General features: G+C 45.1%; 1 long non-coding RNA gene across 1 annotated transcript; it reads left to right on the top strand.

Moving 5' to 3' along the window:
- The first annotated feature begins 4,282 nt into the window (after positions 1-4,282).
- LOC146756209 (uncharacterized) lies at positions 4,283-15,067 on the top strand. The gene is made up of 3 exons (XR_014937697.1): positions 4,283-4,412; positions 5,403-5,562; positions 14,921-15,067. It is a non-coding gene; the product is annotated as an uncharacterized LOC146756209 (long non-coding RNA).
- The last annotated feature ends 326 nt before the right edge of the window (positions 15,068-15,393 follow it).

Raw genomic sequence — 15,393 nt, 5'->3', positions numbered from 1 at the left:
GGGAGATGGAAGTTTGCCTGGGTTCCGGTATCCTGATACATGGGAATAATGTTATCACTAGATACTGAATATGTTGTTACGTATCTTGCTAAGGCTGCTTGACTTGCTCCTACTTTTTGTTTTTCCCAGGCTGGCTGCTGGTTGGAGGAAGGTCACAGAATCAGATGGGCTTTTAGCTGCCCCATTTCTGTCATTAATTGTAATGATTTCAGGAGGGATGTGAAAAGGATCCCCCAAGGCCTGACATCTCATTGATTTCCCCATCAGTGTACCAAAGGGTCCAAGAAGCAGTTATCTTGGAGGTTAACACCTTCAGGACTGCACTTGCTGCCACCTGGATGAGTTTGTTCCAGCAAAGCCCCGCTGAGGTCTTTGAGAAATACTTGCATGCAAGTCGCTCCAAAATCTGAGTTCATTTCTGCATTGCCAAGGATGAAAAGGGGAGCATGTCTCAGAATGGCAGAGAGGAAGGTAAGGAAGAGGGGACTGTCAGCAGCAAGAAAAGTCCTGCTTTACCTACTGAGAACAAATCGGACTAGGAAATATCTGGCAGAGTTCACAATAATTCAGACATTGTCCCAGACCTTAATTGCTGGCACAGGCAACCGTGTACCTGATAGGAGGGAGGTGGATCATGTCTGTGTGCTCCATCTGCTGCCTGCAGAGACGGGAACATTCCAGGCCAGGTGTTGCTGAGCATTGCTCTTGTCTAGCAGCAAGATAAGTTTAATTAAAGGGCTAATTATTCCCATTCTGGAACGGACCTATTCGTTGTACTTCGTTCAAGGCTTGCATTAATTAACCACGAAAGGCATCTTCCATTCCTTTTCCTTTCTTTCTTTTCCCTGGAAGCAGTTTTTATCTTAATCATGGAGCCAGGAGAACCATCACTAGGATGGATAAGGATATACACACAGTGTCGGTAACCTGAATATAATCTCTGAATATTCCATGACTCTGTAATGTCTGTCATGCTGGGATTGAGCCCTGGTGCTGATGAACTGCCTGGGGCACTGTGTTGCAAATGCATTCTTTCACAAGCTAAAGCAAAGCAGAGAAAACCATATAATGAATTCCAGTCATGTAACATTATGGACTAAGCAGAAGTGCCACTCCTTTACTAGGATAGTTGTAAGAAGACATTTTTGAAACCACATAGCTCAAATGATAGCAGCCACCAGCCAAAACCCCAAAATATTTCTGCATATGAAACAGGCGCATGTGGAATACATGGAAAAGCTACAGACTGGTTTATAAACTATATTTGTAGAAAGACCATGAAATTGGAAAGTGATAGCATTGCAAAATATACTGCGAATATAGTTTTGTCAGAAAAACTAGAGGGAGGATTTGGATCTGAGTGTTGATCAGAAGAGCCACAGTGTGGGCAATTCTGCACAGCAATCTCTTCTCATATTTAATGCCATGGAAGGGAACAAGGGACATTCAGTGTCCTTTGTGAACAGACAGGATCTGCTCATTGACTCCGCTGTTTGTACTTTTCCCCTTACACAAGAGGAAAACTTGCAAGTACCCAAATTTTTTGCTAACTACTGAGGACAAAAGGGGATAAAAATAATCTGCAATCTCTTGAAACCTATGCAAGCTATCTAGGATATACAGCACTGTGACAGGGCATAACTAAGCTCTGAGATCTCCTATCTAAGTTTTCAATGTAAATACGTCTAACATGCATCCCATAAGTACAATTGAAGGCTGGAGAGAGATAAAACCCCAAACCACAATTAAACATTTTTGCACCACGGGAAGACTGGAAGATGTAAAATGGTGGCAGTGGGGCTCAGACTTGGCAGTATTTATGTGAGGAGACATTGATTTGTTTCAGCTTGTGTTTTGAAAATATGGTGTTTCAGCAGAGGTTTACTGTTGATGCATTTGTTGTGAAACCAAAGAAAACGTACATGGAGTTCTTGTCAAAACCATCATGGGAAGGAAAAGGGCAGCCAAAAGTGGAGGAATGGGCGTTCAGGGGCTTGTCAGAGAAGTCAGATGTATTTGAATGTATGGGTCCGAGAGAATCCACCCAAAGGTGAATTTCAGACCTGAGCGTTTGAAGGAACAAGGTGAGAATCTGAAAAATCAGCATGGGTTTATGAAGGGCAAATCATGCTTGAGCAGCACAGCTGCCTTTGGTTAAGAAATAACTGTATGGGTATAGCACAGGACAAAGCGGCCCATCTTATTTATGGAACTAAAACCATAGCCTAGTGCTGGCAACAGTATGGAGCAGCAGGTGGGATCAGAGGGCCCTTCCAACCATCATTTCCTAGATTTTGTGGGTTGCTGAGCTGAAGCAAACGAGGAGCTGTGAAAACATTTGTATGACTTGGTATGGTACTCATCTATTCAGTGCCATGAGGAGCTATTAGCTTTGGGAAGAGTTCTAGTATATACATTTCTGTAAGAAGAGAGGTTTGTTCCAAACATTCATAGGAAAAACCAACCTTCTTTACTTGAATGCGGTCAGAGAAAGTTTATAATCAGGAAAGAAACCTGGCCTGTCATGGGTCAGCAAGGACCAAAAGCTAGGAACCCAGATTATTTATATTACCAGTGTCTTAAAATAATTTAAACTTCAGTCAGTTTTCAAAGCTTCCAAAAACATTAATCCACAACAATGTAGAACTCAGAGATCTCCAGCTTTCATTTCCACAGCCTGTGCCACTCAGGCTGAGCTGGGTGCAGAGAGGCCAGGGTGTGAGCAGGATGGATAAATGCTGCCCTTATCCACGCATCAGATCCTGCATGTAGAAATCCTTTGTATTCGTTATTCATGAATGCAATATGGCATGAGGATCCATGATCTTTATGGACAATGAATTCTGAACTCCCTGGGAGAGGAGAATATTTGCCTGTAGAAACCCGAGTCCAAGAACTGAATGTGCCCAGCTGGGGAAAGCACACACAGAAATAGTCTCTTGTTTCTGGCTGCAGCTCATACAGGCAGATCGCTTATTTACCTCATCTAAATATTTGACCTTTATGCTTTTTGGAAATTGTATTTTTTTTTTCTTTTTCTTCTTAATTATGTGGAAGGAGCACCTCCTTTCAGTGCTCTGATGGACTTCTCTATAAATAGCCCCTCACATCCCAGAACTTCACAATGAAGCCTTCAGCAAAGTCAGCATCCTGAGGACTTTTTAAGCCTGAGATGGGAACCACGTGGAGTTTAATCATTAATCACCAGCCTTTAATTAACAGCTCTGGGCTTTGAACAAAAGGTGCTTGCTGCAAGGCTGCTGAGGGGCCCTGAGCTCTTCTGTGCGCTTTCATTTGAGGGACCCAGTGGCATTCCTAAAGGGGGCTGTTGGAGTAACCTTCTCCTTGTGGGAAGGGGTCACGCTTCCCAAGAAGAGCAGATGTTTGTGTCCCAATCTCCATTTTCACAACTGCCCTGCTGGCAGGCTGGAGGTCTGAGATGGCTCAGTGCAGGGATGCTACCAGTTCCCTAAGCCCTACTTTGCTCTGGAAAGGACTTGAGCATCTCCAGAGCCTTGTTGCCTCCATCAGGTGAGGTGGGCTTTAACCAAAGGAAAGAGGAAAGTTGCTCCAGGCTTGGAAAATTTTATAGGGGAGTGTTCAAAATTGAGCACTTGGGAGAGAAAGAAAACATTGCTATAAAAGTTGACTCAGCCAATATTTTCTACATTCTTGCTGCTGTGATTGAAGATATTTGTTTTTAATATAGGTTTCTCCCATTTGTAGTCTGGCTTTCCTGTAGTAAAAACTAAAGGGCAGATCCTCAGCTGATATAAATTGGCTCCACTGAAGTTAATGGAGCCATGCTGGTTTGTACCAGCTGAGGGATCTGGCTTGTGCTGCAGTGCTCCATACCCCCATTATCCTGCCATGATTACGATACTAATTCAGTAAAATGGCTTCGCAGTGTAATAAAACCAACCCAGAGCATGGAAGATGAAAGGACTCCCTTCTCAATTTGACCTGGTATTTTTCAACAGAATGTTTTCCCTTATTTTCTCTTTTGTTAGGAAATGCTCTAAACTTTTTTCTTGCTTTCTTGCTATTTGGCTTCAGCACGAAGGCTGTGTGTGTGCAGAAAGCATGTGGCACATGCACTGGTGTGGTGGGTCAGGGCACAGTGAGCCTCGTGCAAGGGAACGAATTGGTTCTTCAAAGGGCAGGGCTGATCCTGCAGAGCAGCTGAAGCCCTGAGCTAACCTTGACTCCTGAAAAATGGGAGTTATCATACTCCAGGGCAGAGCATTGATCATTTTATTCATTCTCTGCCCTGTGTAGTTTTTCTTGATCTGCCTGTGGTGGAAGACGCAGCCCAAGAAGCTCAATAAAGCTGCATCCACTTCTGTCACAGGGGAAAAAGACATGTTGGTGGCTTTCCTCCTTGTGATCAGCTCTTCAGCCATAGCAGAAAGGTGAGCAGTGGGGAGCAGGACGAGGTGTGCTATCTGGTTGCTTGGAGCTGTTGAAAACCGAAGGGAATAAAGAGACACAGAGATCTGAATAAAGGCAGACAGATGCATGGCTGGATCCCTAGGATGAAATGTTTTGTTTGCCACAGCGCAGCTGAACTGCACAGAGGTTTTGTTCTGAACCAGGAGGGAGTTTCACAGGGATGTTGCTAAATGGAGGCAGTAAATTTAACTTTAAAGGGCCGTGAATGGAGGCTTTTGGCTAAAAGCTGAAGTGCTGTTACTTTTTACTGGGCCTGTTTAACTCCACTTGGAACAGGACAGTGTGTTTGACTTATAAGGCTCCTGGAAGGCTTGGCCTGTGTGTCCTGCCCCTGGCAGAGTAGCAACGAGCCATAAAGGTGAGTGTGTGCCAGCCTGGCCCTTCTGTGCTAAAGGAAATACAAACAGATCTCACCTGTGGCTTAGGGAGAGCTGTGAGTGTAAGTGCTGGGAGCAGGGCTGTGCCATGGCAGCACAGTTTTAACTGTCAGAATAGCTAAAGGGTTCAAAGGCAGTCAAAATGTCCAATGTCCAGAATTGGCAGGTTTGCTTGAATCCTGCTCCCAGACCTGTGCTAATCCTCTAATATCATTGTAATAATCCTGATTCAAAGAAGGGTTTTCTTACCAGCTCATCATTTCGAAACAGTCTGAGCCTTCTTGTAGTATTATCCAATTTAAAACTGTTTAAACCTTCTGCTTCTTTTAGGGAAAAACATGCGTTTTGCACCAAAGTCTGCTCAGAAGCAGCAAAACCTCTCATGCTCATATCTACTAGTGTCTCGTTGCAAGCAATTTTAAAACATGCCCTGTGTTTGGATTGTGTTTGAGACTCGGTTATTTGTTGTGGGTTTAGCAGACTGCAATCACCCACTTAAGGTGGAACTTGGCCACCTTCATTCCTTTCCTCCCAATGCTAAGGAAGCATCCAAAATTCTTGTATTTGGCACAGGTTGGCAGTGGATGCTGTCCCAGACTGAGAGGACCATTCCTCATGTTGTGTGGTTGTGGTCTGAGTGTCTTGGCAGTGGGAAGCTCTGTTTACCAAGAAAGATGGACCCAAGCTGCCTGGCTGAGGGGACAGGAGCATGCACACAGGCCTTACCTGTGGGGTAAGTGCACCCTTTTCTTGCATTAATTGGAGAAAAGAATTAATGATCTGGAAAGCTCTGCAGAACACAGGTGTCTGTGTCCTTAACCAAGCATTGGTGGCCAAGTGATGGCTGTGCAGAGCCCAGGGAGCCTCTGTGCCCCCAGTGATTGAGCACTGTTCCTGAGAAGGGGAGGCAGAGCTGGAGCAGTGGGTGCGGGCAGCCATCACTAGACCTAATCAGGCAAGGAAAAGCTTTGGAGCATATGGACCCCAATGTGTGGTCCAAGTGCAACAGCTTGGTGAGTGTCCTGCAGGGAGACTTTTACTAGCGCTGCAACAATAATTCATCACTGCCTGAAGGCTTGATGGGTCTGGTACTCCTTGTCTTAATTGACCTCGGCTGGAGACCTGCGTTTCAGTCCAGCTTAGTCACAAAGGACTTGGTCTGTACCTGGGCCTTAAAGAGGATATTTATCAGAAAAATCATATGATTAATGGAACTGAGTGATGTTCGCTTGAGAGTGGATGGGAATTTAATTAACAGAGTAGGGATTTTGGCAGGTGTGAAGTGCTGAGACCGATGATGTCTGGGGGACAGAGCACCCCAAGCCCCACTGTTGTGCAGCCATAGGCTGGGAGCTCAGTGTGGGGGGCTGAGAGAAACACAGTGCCAGAGTCTGGGCTTGTATGTGGGTAACACATGGTGTGCAGCTTGTTAAGCCCTCACACCACAGTGCCCAAATTGCCATTGCTGCCAGCCCTCTCAGAAAGGGCAAGGATAAAAAGGAAGCTGATACCCCCAAGTAAATGGTGATGGAGGGGGAAGAACAAGTGAAGAAATAATCAGAAAACTCCCAAAGCTTACTTTCTTGCCTGCTTCTTTTTCCCCACTCTTCTTTCTTTTTCCCTCCATGTCAACACCAAACAAGACAGGAGTAAAATTAATGGGGAAAGCAGCAATTAGCAAATTAGGTTAGCGGTGTGTTGCAGTGTGCCATGGCTGCCAGGTGTGAGGGGCTCTGGCAGTATATTTATTAATGGCTGTCAGAAAAGTGACACTTTGATGAATGAAGCTGGGTAATCGGCACCCTCCAACAGCGAGCACTGAGAGGCCTCAACATGCTAAACTGCAAAATCAAACCTTTTTTAACCCCCATACAAAAATACAACAACAGAAATCGCTGCAAGAGGAGTGTGTTTTTCCATCAGGGGCTGGAATTCATGTTCTCCCCTAAATACCTCCTTTCTGTAACTTGCTGGGAGGAGTTGTCAGCATGGAAGGTTTTCCCTTTCCTTCAAATATGGGCCTCAAGAGTTTATAAATGCAGGCAGCTTAAAAGTATGTTTTGTTTTGGGTATATATGGCAACCCTATTAAAGGCAAGGGTCCTGTGCTCGTGCTTTTTGGCCTTTGCCCTTTAAACATGATGGTATCAGTAATCTACAGACTGAGATGGTGTGTTAGGTATCGTTTTCTCTTGACTGGTGGTCAGCACTTCTCCTCATTAGTGCCACTGATGTGTGATGTTCAGGAGCCCACGCTGCCTACAGGAAGAGAGAAAATGCAACAATATGTAAGGTTAAATGTGTCTGATGAAACTTCACCTGCAGCACTGTTGCATACTGAAGTTTCCACTCTTGATAACCTCAGCTGTGGGCATCTCCCTTCTGATGAATGTGTGTGTGCTGTGGGACATCAGCTGCCATGCTCCCAAGTGAGCGTGGCTATATGGTATAATGGCAGGGTGCATTGCCGGTCACTTGGTGAATGGGAATTCAGAATTACTGGCCAATGAGATGTGAGTTTAGAAGTTCTCTTCAGGAAAAAAAGACCACAACAGAACTGTACTGAAGTTGTTGAGGAGATCAGCCCAGCTGCTGGGATAGCATCTGGATTAAGGATTGCTCTGCAAAATGCTGCACTATGTGAAATATTTCTTCCAAGTTTTCAGGCTTTGCATTGCACGCCGGAGGTAAGTTCTGTGCACTGCTTTGATAGCTCAGCACGGGGTTGCTCAAATCCCCCAATTCCATAGAGAAATTGAATACCTTTCTACAAAATCTTGGTTCTGGGTTTGGCCAGCTAAAAGGACTGTGTAAGTTTTGATTAAAAACATGAGAATCAATGTAAGTCATATCCCAGGCATTCATCTGGTCTTCTAGTTTGAAATGAAGCTGAGTGATCTGTGTGGAGTTACTTGCCAGGATCTGTGGGCTTGTTAAGTTTGAATTGGCTCTTGTAGCAGATCTGAAATTATTCTCTTATGCTTTAATAATTGTATTTAGTTTCCTAATTTGGCCGCTGAGTTTATCAGAAGATAATTGAACTTTTAAAAACATAATCTGATCGGGCTGTAGGAAATACTTTAAAATAAACTTCTTCTGAGACTTTGATCTGTTTTCACGCCCTCTCTCACGAAAGCAGCCTGTCTGCAGGGCTCCAACCTGCTGAGGTGCGTGTTCCTAAACCAGGCAGTTCTTGAGCAGAACCGGGTTGCTCCCTGTATGCAAAGGAAGCCAGCAGCTCCCTGCCAAGACAAACTCTGGCTGCATGGACTGCTCCTGGGTGCAGCCACCTGCCTGCATGCTCTGCCTGGGTGCAAAAATTCCCTTGTAAATGATTCCAGGGAGCAAGAGAAATGGCTCTCAAGTCACTTCAGTTTTTTGATACAACTAAAATTGTTACTTAAAGGTCAGAGTATTGTTTTCTTGTGCACTGAGAAGGGGATCAGTTGCCTTGCATGGAGCTGTGGGCTCAGTTCTCCTGGGCAGTTTGGGTTCCTTGCGAGCTGTGGTTTCAAGTGATGTGAGCTTTCCTGCCTTCTGCTGTTGGCTTCCGTCGAACAGGCATGTTTTCCCTTTTTGGTGAGATTTAACCCAATTCCTGAAGTACTTATAAGCAGTTCCTGAGTTTTGGGGGTAATGGAGTGTGGTTCTCCAGTTTCAGTGATAGCATGTAGAAGTTTATGGGCCCACTGCAGGCCTGTAAACTCAGGTTTTCCAGGTCCTACATTAGCACATTAACTACTGGGCTGTTTTTCCTGCTCACCTACCTGACTTCCTTCCTCTTTTAAAAAGGATTTGCTGCTTTTCATGTTCTCCATTTTATGAATTTGCAAAGACTTCTGTCATTGTATAAGCATGCACCAAACAGTTTATTTTCACTTACTTCAGTGCTTATGGTTTATATTTACTTCCCATTGACTTGCTCAGGACTCAGCCCAGGGAAGACCTCTGACTTTCCTCTTGGTCTATGACATGGCTGGGAGGCTCCCAGACCAGCAAGCAATCACTGCACCAAAGCTCAAGGAGTAAGCAAATATGAATGATTGTCCAGGCTGAGCTTGTCTTGGTTTTTAAAGGGGAAACACTGCTTGAAGTTCCCTCTGTGAGTGCCAGGAGGGTGAAATCACCCACTGCTCACTGTGGCTCTGCTGCACAAATGGTCTCTAGGCACCTGCAGTGCTGCCCCTCACAGCTCTGTCCATCCCCTCCATATAGACACGAAGGTTTGTCCATGACTTGTTCCACCTGCACAAGCTATTTTCTGATTCCTTGTCACTGTCAGCTCAGTAGCGCTGTCATTTTCCAGATACGTGGTGTGTAATTAATGAGAATGTCATTTCCAGATTGTTTCAAAAACTAGATTCAGCATCTGAGAAATTATTTCACTCAATGCCTTAAGATAGCTCGTTCATTCAGAAAGCTATCTTGGCTGCTTGATTTGAGGGGAGTTGTGGAGGGAAGCAGCTGTGCTTATATTATTAAGGACTGCCAGCTTTGAACTCTTCATGCAGATGCAAAGCATGGGTTCACGTGCTGCCAACCAGGCAGCTGGGTGACAGGGCAGGGGAGGGATGTGCCCAAATTGCATCAGCCCTGGCCATGACAGCCTCACGTCTGTGTGTTGTGAGAATGGTCTCCTTGTGGTGGTCTCTGGGGGCAGCAGTTGCATGCTGCAGGGCTGGAGGGATAGGAGGACACATTGTAAATTGGCTTTGTCCACTCGCTGCCCCTGGGGCTCACCAGGCTGGGCAGAGATGTTGGCCAGGATATAAGTATTTTATTAGATCTATTATTTCTTTCATGGGGGCAATAAGTCTGCTTTACGTGAGACCTCGAGTGACTCTGTATGGAGCACAGAGATTGGTTTTAGCCACCTTTGCTAAACAGGGAAACACAGGGAAACCGGCTAACGGCCATGCCAACCTTTATCCTCTTGGTCCTGGCCTGGTCCACTGCTGCACGGTACCATCTTCTGAGCCATACATCACTACTCAGCCTCACCTTGATGTATGATGCCCATAGATCCTTATAGCGGGAGTGCACTCTGATGTATTGCACCAATACATCATTGACAGGGATCGCCCAGGTGATGTATTAGTGCCCTGAGAATGTATTACTCAAACGCTGGTATTGTTCAGGGATAAAGCCAAGCCAAGGAGTGGATTCAATTTAATTACAGCGCAGATGATAGTCCAGAGCCAGCAGCACTTTGATGCTGAGATGCTGGCACCCTGTGGAAATATGAGTTGCGACTCTGGTGCTGTTGAGTCACATCGCAGTGTGCCATGAGAGGAGGTGCCGTATTTTAAGGGAATGGTCATTTTTCAGAGAAATATAGGAGGACCATTTCAAGAACTCCATGGAGAGCAATGTGGCTGCGTGTAAGAACTCCTGAGCAGCAGAGGAGGGACGTGGTGGTGCAGGTGAGACACGGGGACCTTTCTGGAAGGCTCTGAATCCAACCTGCTTGCAAATATTTCTGTTGTTTTTGGCAGAATGACATGATGAGAAATTTGGAGAGATGATTCTGTAGTTTCCTTGGATTGTCTTATATAGATGCCATAAAAAAAACACTTGGAGAAAAAACACTCAGGCCATTAAAAGCAGCCCTGATTATTAAGGGTGGGAAAACCACCTAATGATGCAGTCAAAAAAAGATGGAGAGCCAGGAGGAGGAAGATGGCAGCAGTATTTGGCTCATGTTCATCGTTCTATATCTATAAATGAGTGCATTTTCTAACAAAGGTAAATACAGTTTTGCAGATGAGACGCTTTCAGCACAAACAGATGAAGTGACTTGTGCAAGGTCACATAGTGAGCTGGTGGCAGGGCCTGGAAGAGAATCCAACTGATCTGACTCAGTTCTCCTCCGACATCCCTAATTTTGGATGCAGAATGGAGAAGGCTTAGTCTGCTGCACAGGAACAGTGGATGCTCCCAAGAAAGTGAGTTCCTTGCAGAGCTCCTCAGTTGTCCTTCCCTGCCATAGCCATACCTGCAGGTAAAGCAGTACAAATAGTTTTCTGTTAGTTGGCTGCTTAAAATACAAGAGAGAGGCAGTATTATTCAGGAATTCATACTCCTTCTTGCAGCTCCTGAGCTTTCTGAATTTGGAGAAGAGCATGTGGTGATTCTGAGTGTGTTCACAGAATCACAGAATGGGCTGGGGTTGAAAAGGCCCAAAATGCTCATCTAGTTTTAACCCCCCCTGGTCGCCAAGCACCAGACCAGGCTGCCCAGAGCCACATCCAGCCTGGTCTTGATTGCCACAACCTCCTTGGGTTCCTTCAGGGCTCATCCTTATCGTGCTCCAGGACACACACCAATGTCCCTATCTATGTGTGACCTAGGAAGCTGTTGATTCCTTCTCTGTTGTGTGGCCTCCTCCTGTGACTGGTTCATCACCACTTGTCAGCAGAGCCCGTGGTTCACAGTCATCCCTATCGCCCTGTGATAACCATAGTAAACATTTCTATAAACAGATTTTTCTCCTGTCCAAGTCATCTTGCTTACTCAGCTGTTTTATTTTTAATAGAAAGGCATGTTGATGCTAAGCAGATTTTTTTTTCTTCTTCTTCAAATCTCTATTAAACATAAAAAGATGCTGTGTCTGAATAAAAAGAAAAGGTGCCCCTTAGATATTTTTAAAGCTTCCAAAAATAGTCTCAAGTCTGCGACAAAGATTATTGAGTGGGAATATTGCAGACAGTGGTTCTGCAATGGAGACAGTCATGGCTCCATGCGCTTTTGGCTGGGAGCTACAAGGAGGGAGACTCGTAGGACAAAGACCTCAAAAGGAATGAGTTTGCTGAGGGGCTGCTCTTTAGATGGTGAAACCACAGCACTGCACAAGTAGTTCTGCTGGTGATCTCATGTCTCTTTTCCCTTCTGGGTTTGCAACTGCCCTTTGAGGCTGGCATCTCATTGCTGGAATTCAGTCTTTGCTGGAGACCTGCAGCCCCACTGCGAGAAGCACCGCTGTGCAGTACAGGGGTGACAAGGGAAGGCAGTGAGTTCTCTGTCTGGAATTTCTGAGTATAAAGGCAGAAGGAAAATGGACTGCTGATTTTTGCCTTGTAAGCACAATTGATGTTTGACTTGAAAAAAAGTATAACTTGGGTTATTGTTTCTGCCGCTGCACCCTCGGGTCAGAGCACTGCCATATAAGCAGTTGGTTCAGAGCAAGAGGGGAGGCTGAAACTTGGAGGGGAAAGAAGCACATGGGAGTGGAGCTGTCCCAGCAGGGTTCCCAATGCTTTCTTTCTCTCCCATCGTGAAGGCTTTTGTTTCCTTACTTGTGGCAAATGCCAAATCTACCGCTTGTGCTTTAATGCCTGGTGAGAGGGGAGAGGTCTCCAGAGAAACCATGAAAATGGGGAAAGATAAACTGGTGATTATTGAAATGACAAAATATTGCATTGGTGAATGCTGAATGGCTTATATGGAGAAGAGAGCGTTGCAGAATGGAGGGAGCTCTTCTATTGTTTGCACTTAGGAAAAAAAAAATAAAGGGATAGTAAATATTCGCCTGCATTGATCACACAGTGAGTAGTTTGCTGTGCCAAAGCAGCCTGCATCAGTGCTCAGGGTTAGTGCTTATTGCAGGTGAACTGCCCATGCAAATGGTGGGTAGTTTGGAGGAGCACAGGTAGTTTTCATCCTGTATGGGCAGACACGAAGGTTGGTTCTGGTGGGCTTTGTTGGCCCTCAAAGCAGAAAAGGAACAAAATGGGACTGAGCAGTGGATAAGGATTTGAGGCTCAGTTCTTATTTCTCCTGTAAATACCATGTATCCCCTCAATAAAACTGATTTATGGCTTTTAGCCATGGTTCCTCACCTGTAAAATTGGGAAAAATACTTCCTTTGTGCCCCATTTATTTACATGGTCATCTCTTCCTATCTAACACCGCGCTTGGTGCAGCGGGGCCTCGTTCCTTTCTCAGCACTCCATGTGGAATTTATATTGCAGCAATCCTTGTAACTATCAGCAAAAGAAAATTACTGCAGACAGGCCTGAGGTCCCAGTGCTTCAGCTCTGCTCTGATAGTGCTGCTGGCTGTGGTTTGGTGGCTGTCCCCTGCCCGTGGCTCTCAACGTGTACCCACAGCTGTCAGTGTGAATGACAGATTAACAAATGCACAGTGGCTTTGTTCCTCACTGTGCTGCCCCAGTGCCACGCTGGGTCTGCAGTGCAGAGGGATGCATGGCATTGTCTCACCCACTAACACTCTGTCTGGTAACTGGCAAAAGCAATGCTTTTCACCCGTTGCAATGGGTGTGCTGTAGAAAATGAAGACCGTAGGGATGTGAGGGTCTTGTTTAATTTGTTTTATTTCTTAATCCAAGAGTAAGAGAATGCAAAACTTCCAAGCTGAAAGGCTTTGTGCTCTGCTTGCTCCAGGAGATATTAGTGAGGGATCAGCTGGGTTCACCAGACTCCACAAGGTACCTTTGTTTATGGATGAGGCCATGCAGTTGGGGATCAGAGGTTGTGCATAGCTGCTGTAGAGCACGCTGGGCTGCAAAAAGTCGGGCACCAGAGATTAATTTCTTGGTTTCTTAGAGCCAAGGTTTAATAGCAGACCTGGGGAGGACAGTGATTGAGCTCACAACCAGCAGAATCTATAGTTCAGGTCAAGTGAAAGGAAGGAGCTAAGGGACTCATCATGCTGCTTGCAGGAGGAATTCTAATGGCTTCATGGTATGGGGTCTGCACAAGGCATACAGGAGCTAGTGCCCGGGCTGCACCATGAAGCCTGCACAGCCCCGACCCCCTGCTCACTGCCCTGCTCACAGCTGGGCATGGAAAGAATAAATCTGGAAGGGAACAAGAGAAAACAGAAAACGCTGGCAGTTTTACAGTAGGGAGAATGGTGTGTTTGAGCTGCAGTGGAGAGGGACAGCTTTTGGTTCTAACTTTTTGAGTTGCATACTTCAACAAACAGTGTAAATTTGGCAGGATGAAGGCTGGGTGACCTATTCTGGCTGGATCGAGGACTGATTCTGAAGCTGGGATTTAACTCAGCTCTGACATTTCATGCTGCTATTCCATTCCACTTCAGTTTCAAAGTTTTCAGACTTTTTTTTTTTTTAAAGATGTGCCCTTTATGTAACTCATTTAATTGTGTCTAACTACACGGTGATTTTTTTCCCCTCCCTACCTTCACAAATGCGATTGGATATACATGTAGATCTTAACTTATAGCATATATTACAGTAGGGGCAAGAGAATCTGCCTTGAGCTTTCATATTTATCCTGAATAAGGCTGTACCAACTGGTTCTGCCTTAAATTCTCTACCTCAAAGTCTCCTGGTGTTCTGTTTTCTCAGGAAGGAAACAGGTTGCACTGAACGCAAACTGCGCGGCATGGATTTACTCGTTAGACACAGATGGGATTCCTCTATCAAAGTACTCTTGTGTTGTCTGCATTCATTACACTCACTAGAAAAGCTATTGACATGACAGCATTCTCCTGTTAGGTTCTTTCCTGCTCTTTTAGAAGTGCCTGTTGGGTTGCAGTGGCCTGAAAATGCAGTGACCAAGATTAGAGGTTTGGACCTTGAGAGCCACAGGAGAGGAGCTTTCAATGTCTCCTGTATTTGTTATGATCAATTCATAGTGACTTGAGTCTGCAAATGAAGACGTTCTTATGAAATGTTTTTGATTTTATGCATTTTGATTCTGGTATTAAGTAGTGTGAGAAAAGCAAATCAGTCTTTTTGTTTGGCTGCTGGTTTAACGTCCAGTTCACATTAGCAGGATGCAAGGAATCTGGATGCTTGTTTGGAAGCCACTTATGAGATGTTCGATTTCCTTCTATGGAAGGAAATACTGGAGAAGACTTCTAATCTTATGATTCAAAGCATGAATCAGTCCCCAGATTGGATCTGTGCCTGCAGCAGTAAAAGGGGCAGATTGTCACAGGGTTGCTGCTTTGTTCTTCTCTGGAGCACCCTGTACAGCTGCTATCAAAGGCAGAAGAGCAGCATCAATGGAACCTGCTCTGCTCAATGCAAGCTCTGAGTCTGGTGATTTTCAGCAGCATGTCATCTTAAATATATATGTTTTTTCTTTTCTCTTTCTTTATTAGTTTCATGTTCCAGCTGACTTCCTCCAAGAGAGGAACATGCTTTCCCATCAGAACTACGTGAAACACCTGAGTTCATTGGGACTGGAAGAAAACTGTCTCAGAGACAAAGATACACAGCTTCCCTGGATTGCTGGCTACGTGCCTGATCTGAGGTCTGTGGTCATTTACTTTGCAATGGATTTTTCACTTTTCATTTGCTTTGTATAGGTATCACCAAATGGTTTCTGCTTTCTGCTTTGCACTGTCTTTTTTGGGGGAAAAACTACACAACAGCTCTGCACACTCCTTGTGCTGATAATCCCTGATGTGGCTGAACTGAAACAACACCCAGCCTGTGCCACTTAGCTGCTGCTGGACAGGACAATGCAGTGATGGTGGTATTTGAGGGAATGATATTCTATCACAAAGGGAATTTGTTACAACCATAATTTTACCAACACAAACGCAGAGAACAGCACTGATCTGAAAAGCCA

The sequence above is a fragment of the Coturnix japonica genome, chromosome 28, assembly GCF_054131305.1.
Source record: "Coturnix japonica strain WE chromosome 28, WE-NBRP24, whole genome shotgun sequence".
Lineage (NCBI taxonomy): Eukaryota > Metazoa > Chordata > Aves > Galliformes > Phasianidae > Coturnix > Coturnix japonica.
This window is presented reverse-complemented; position numbering and strand designations above follow the sequence as displayed.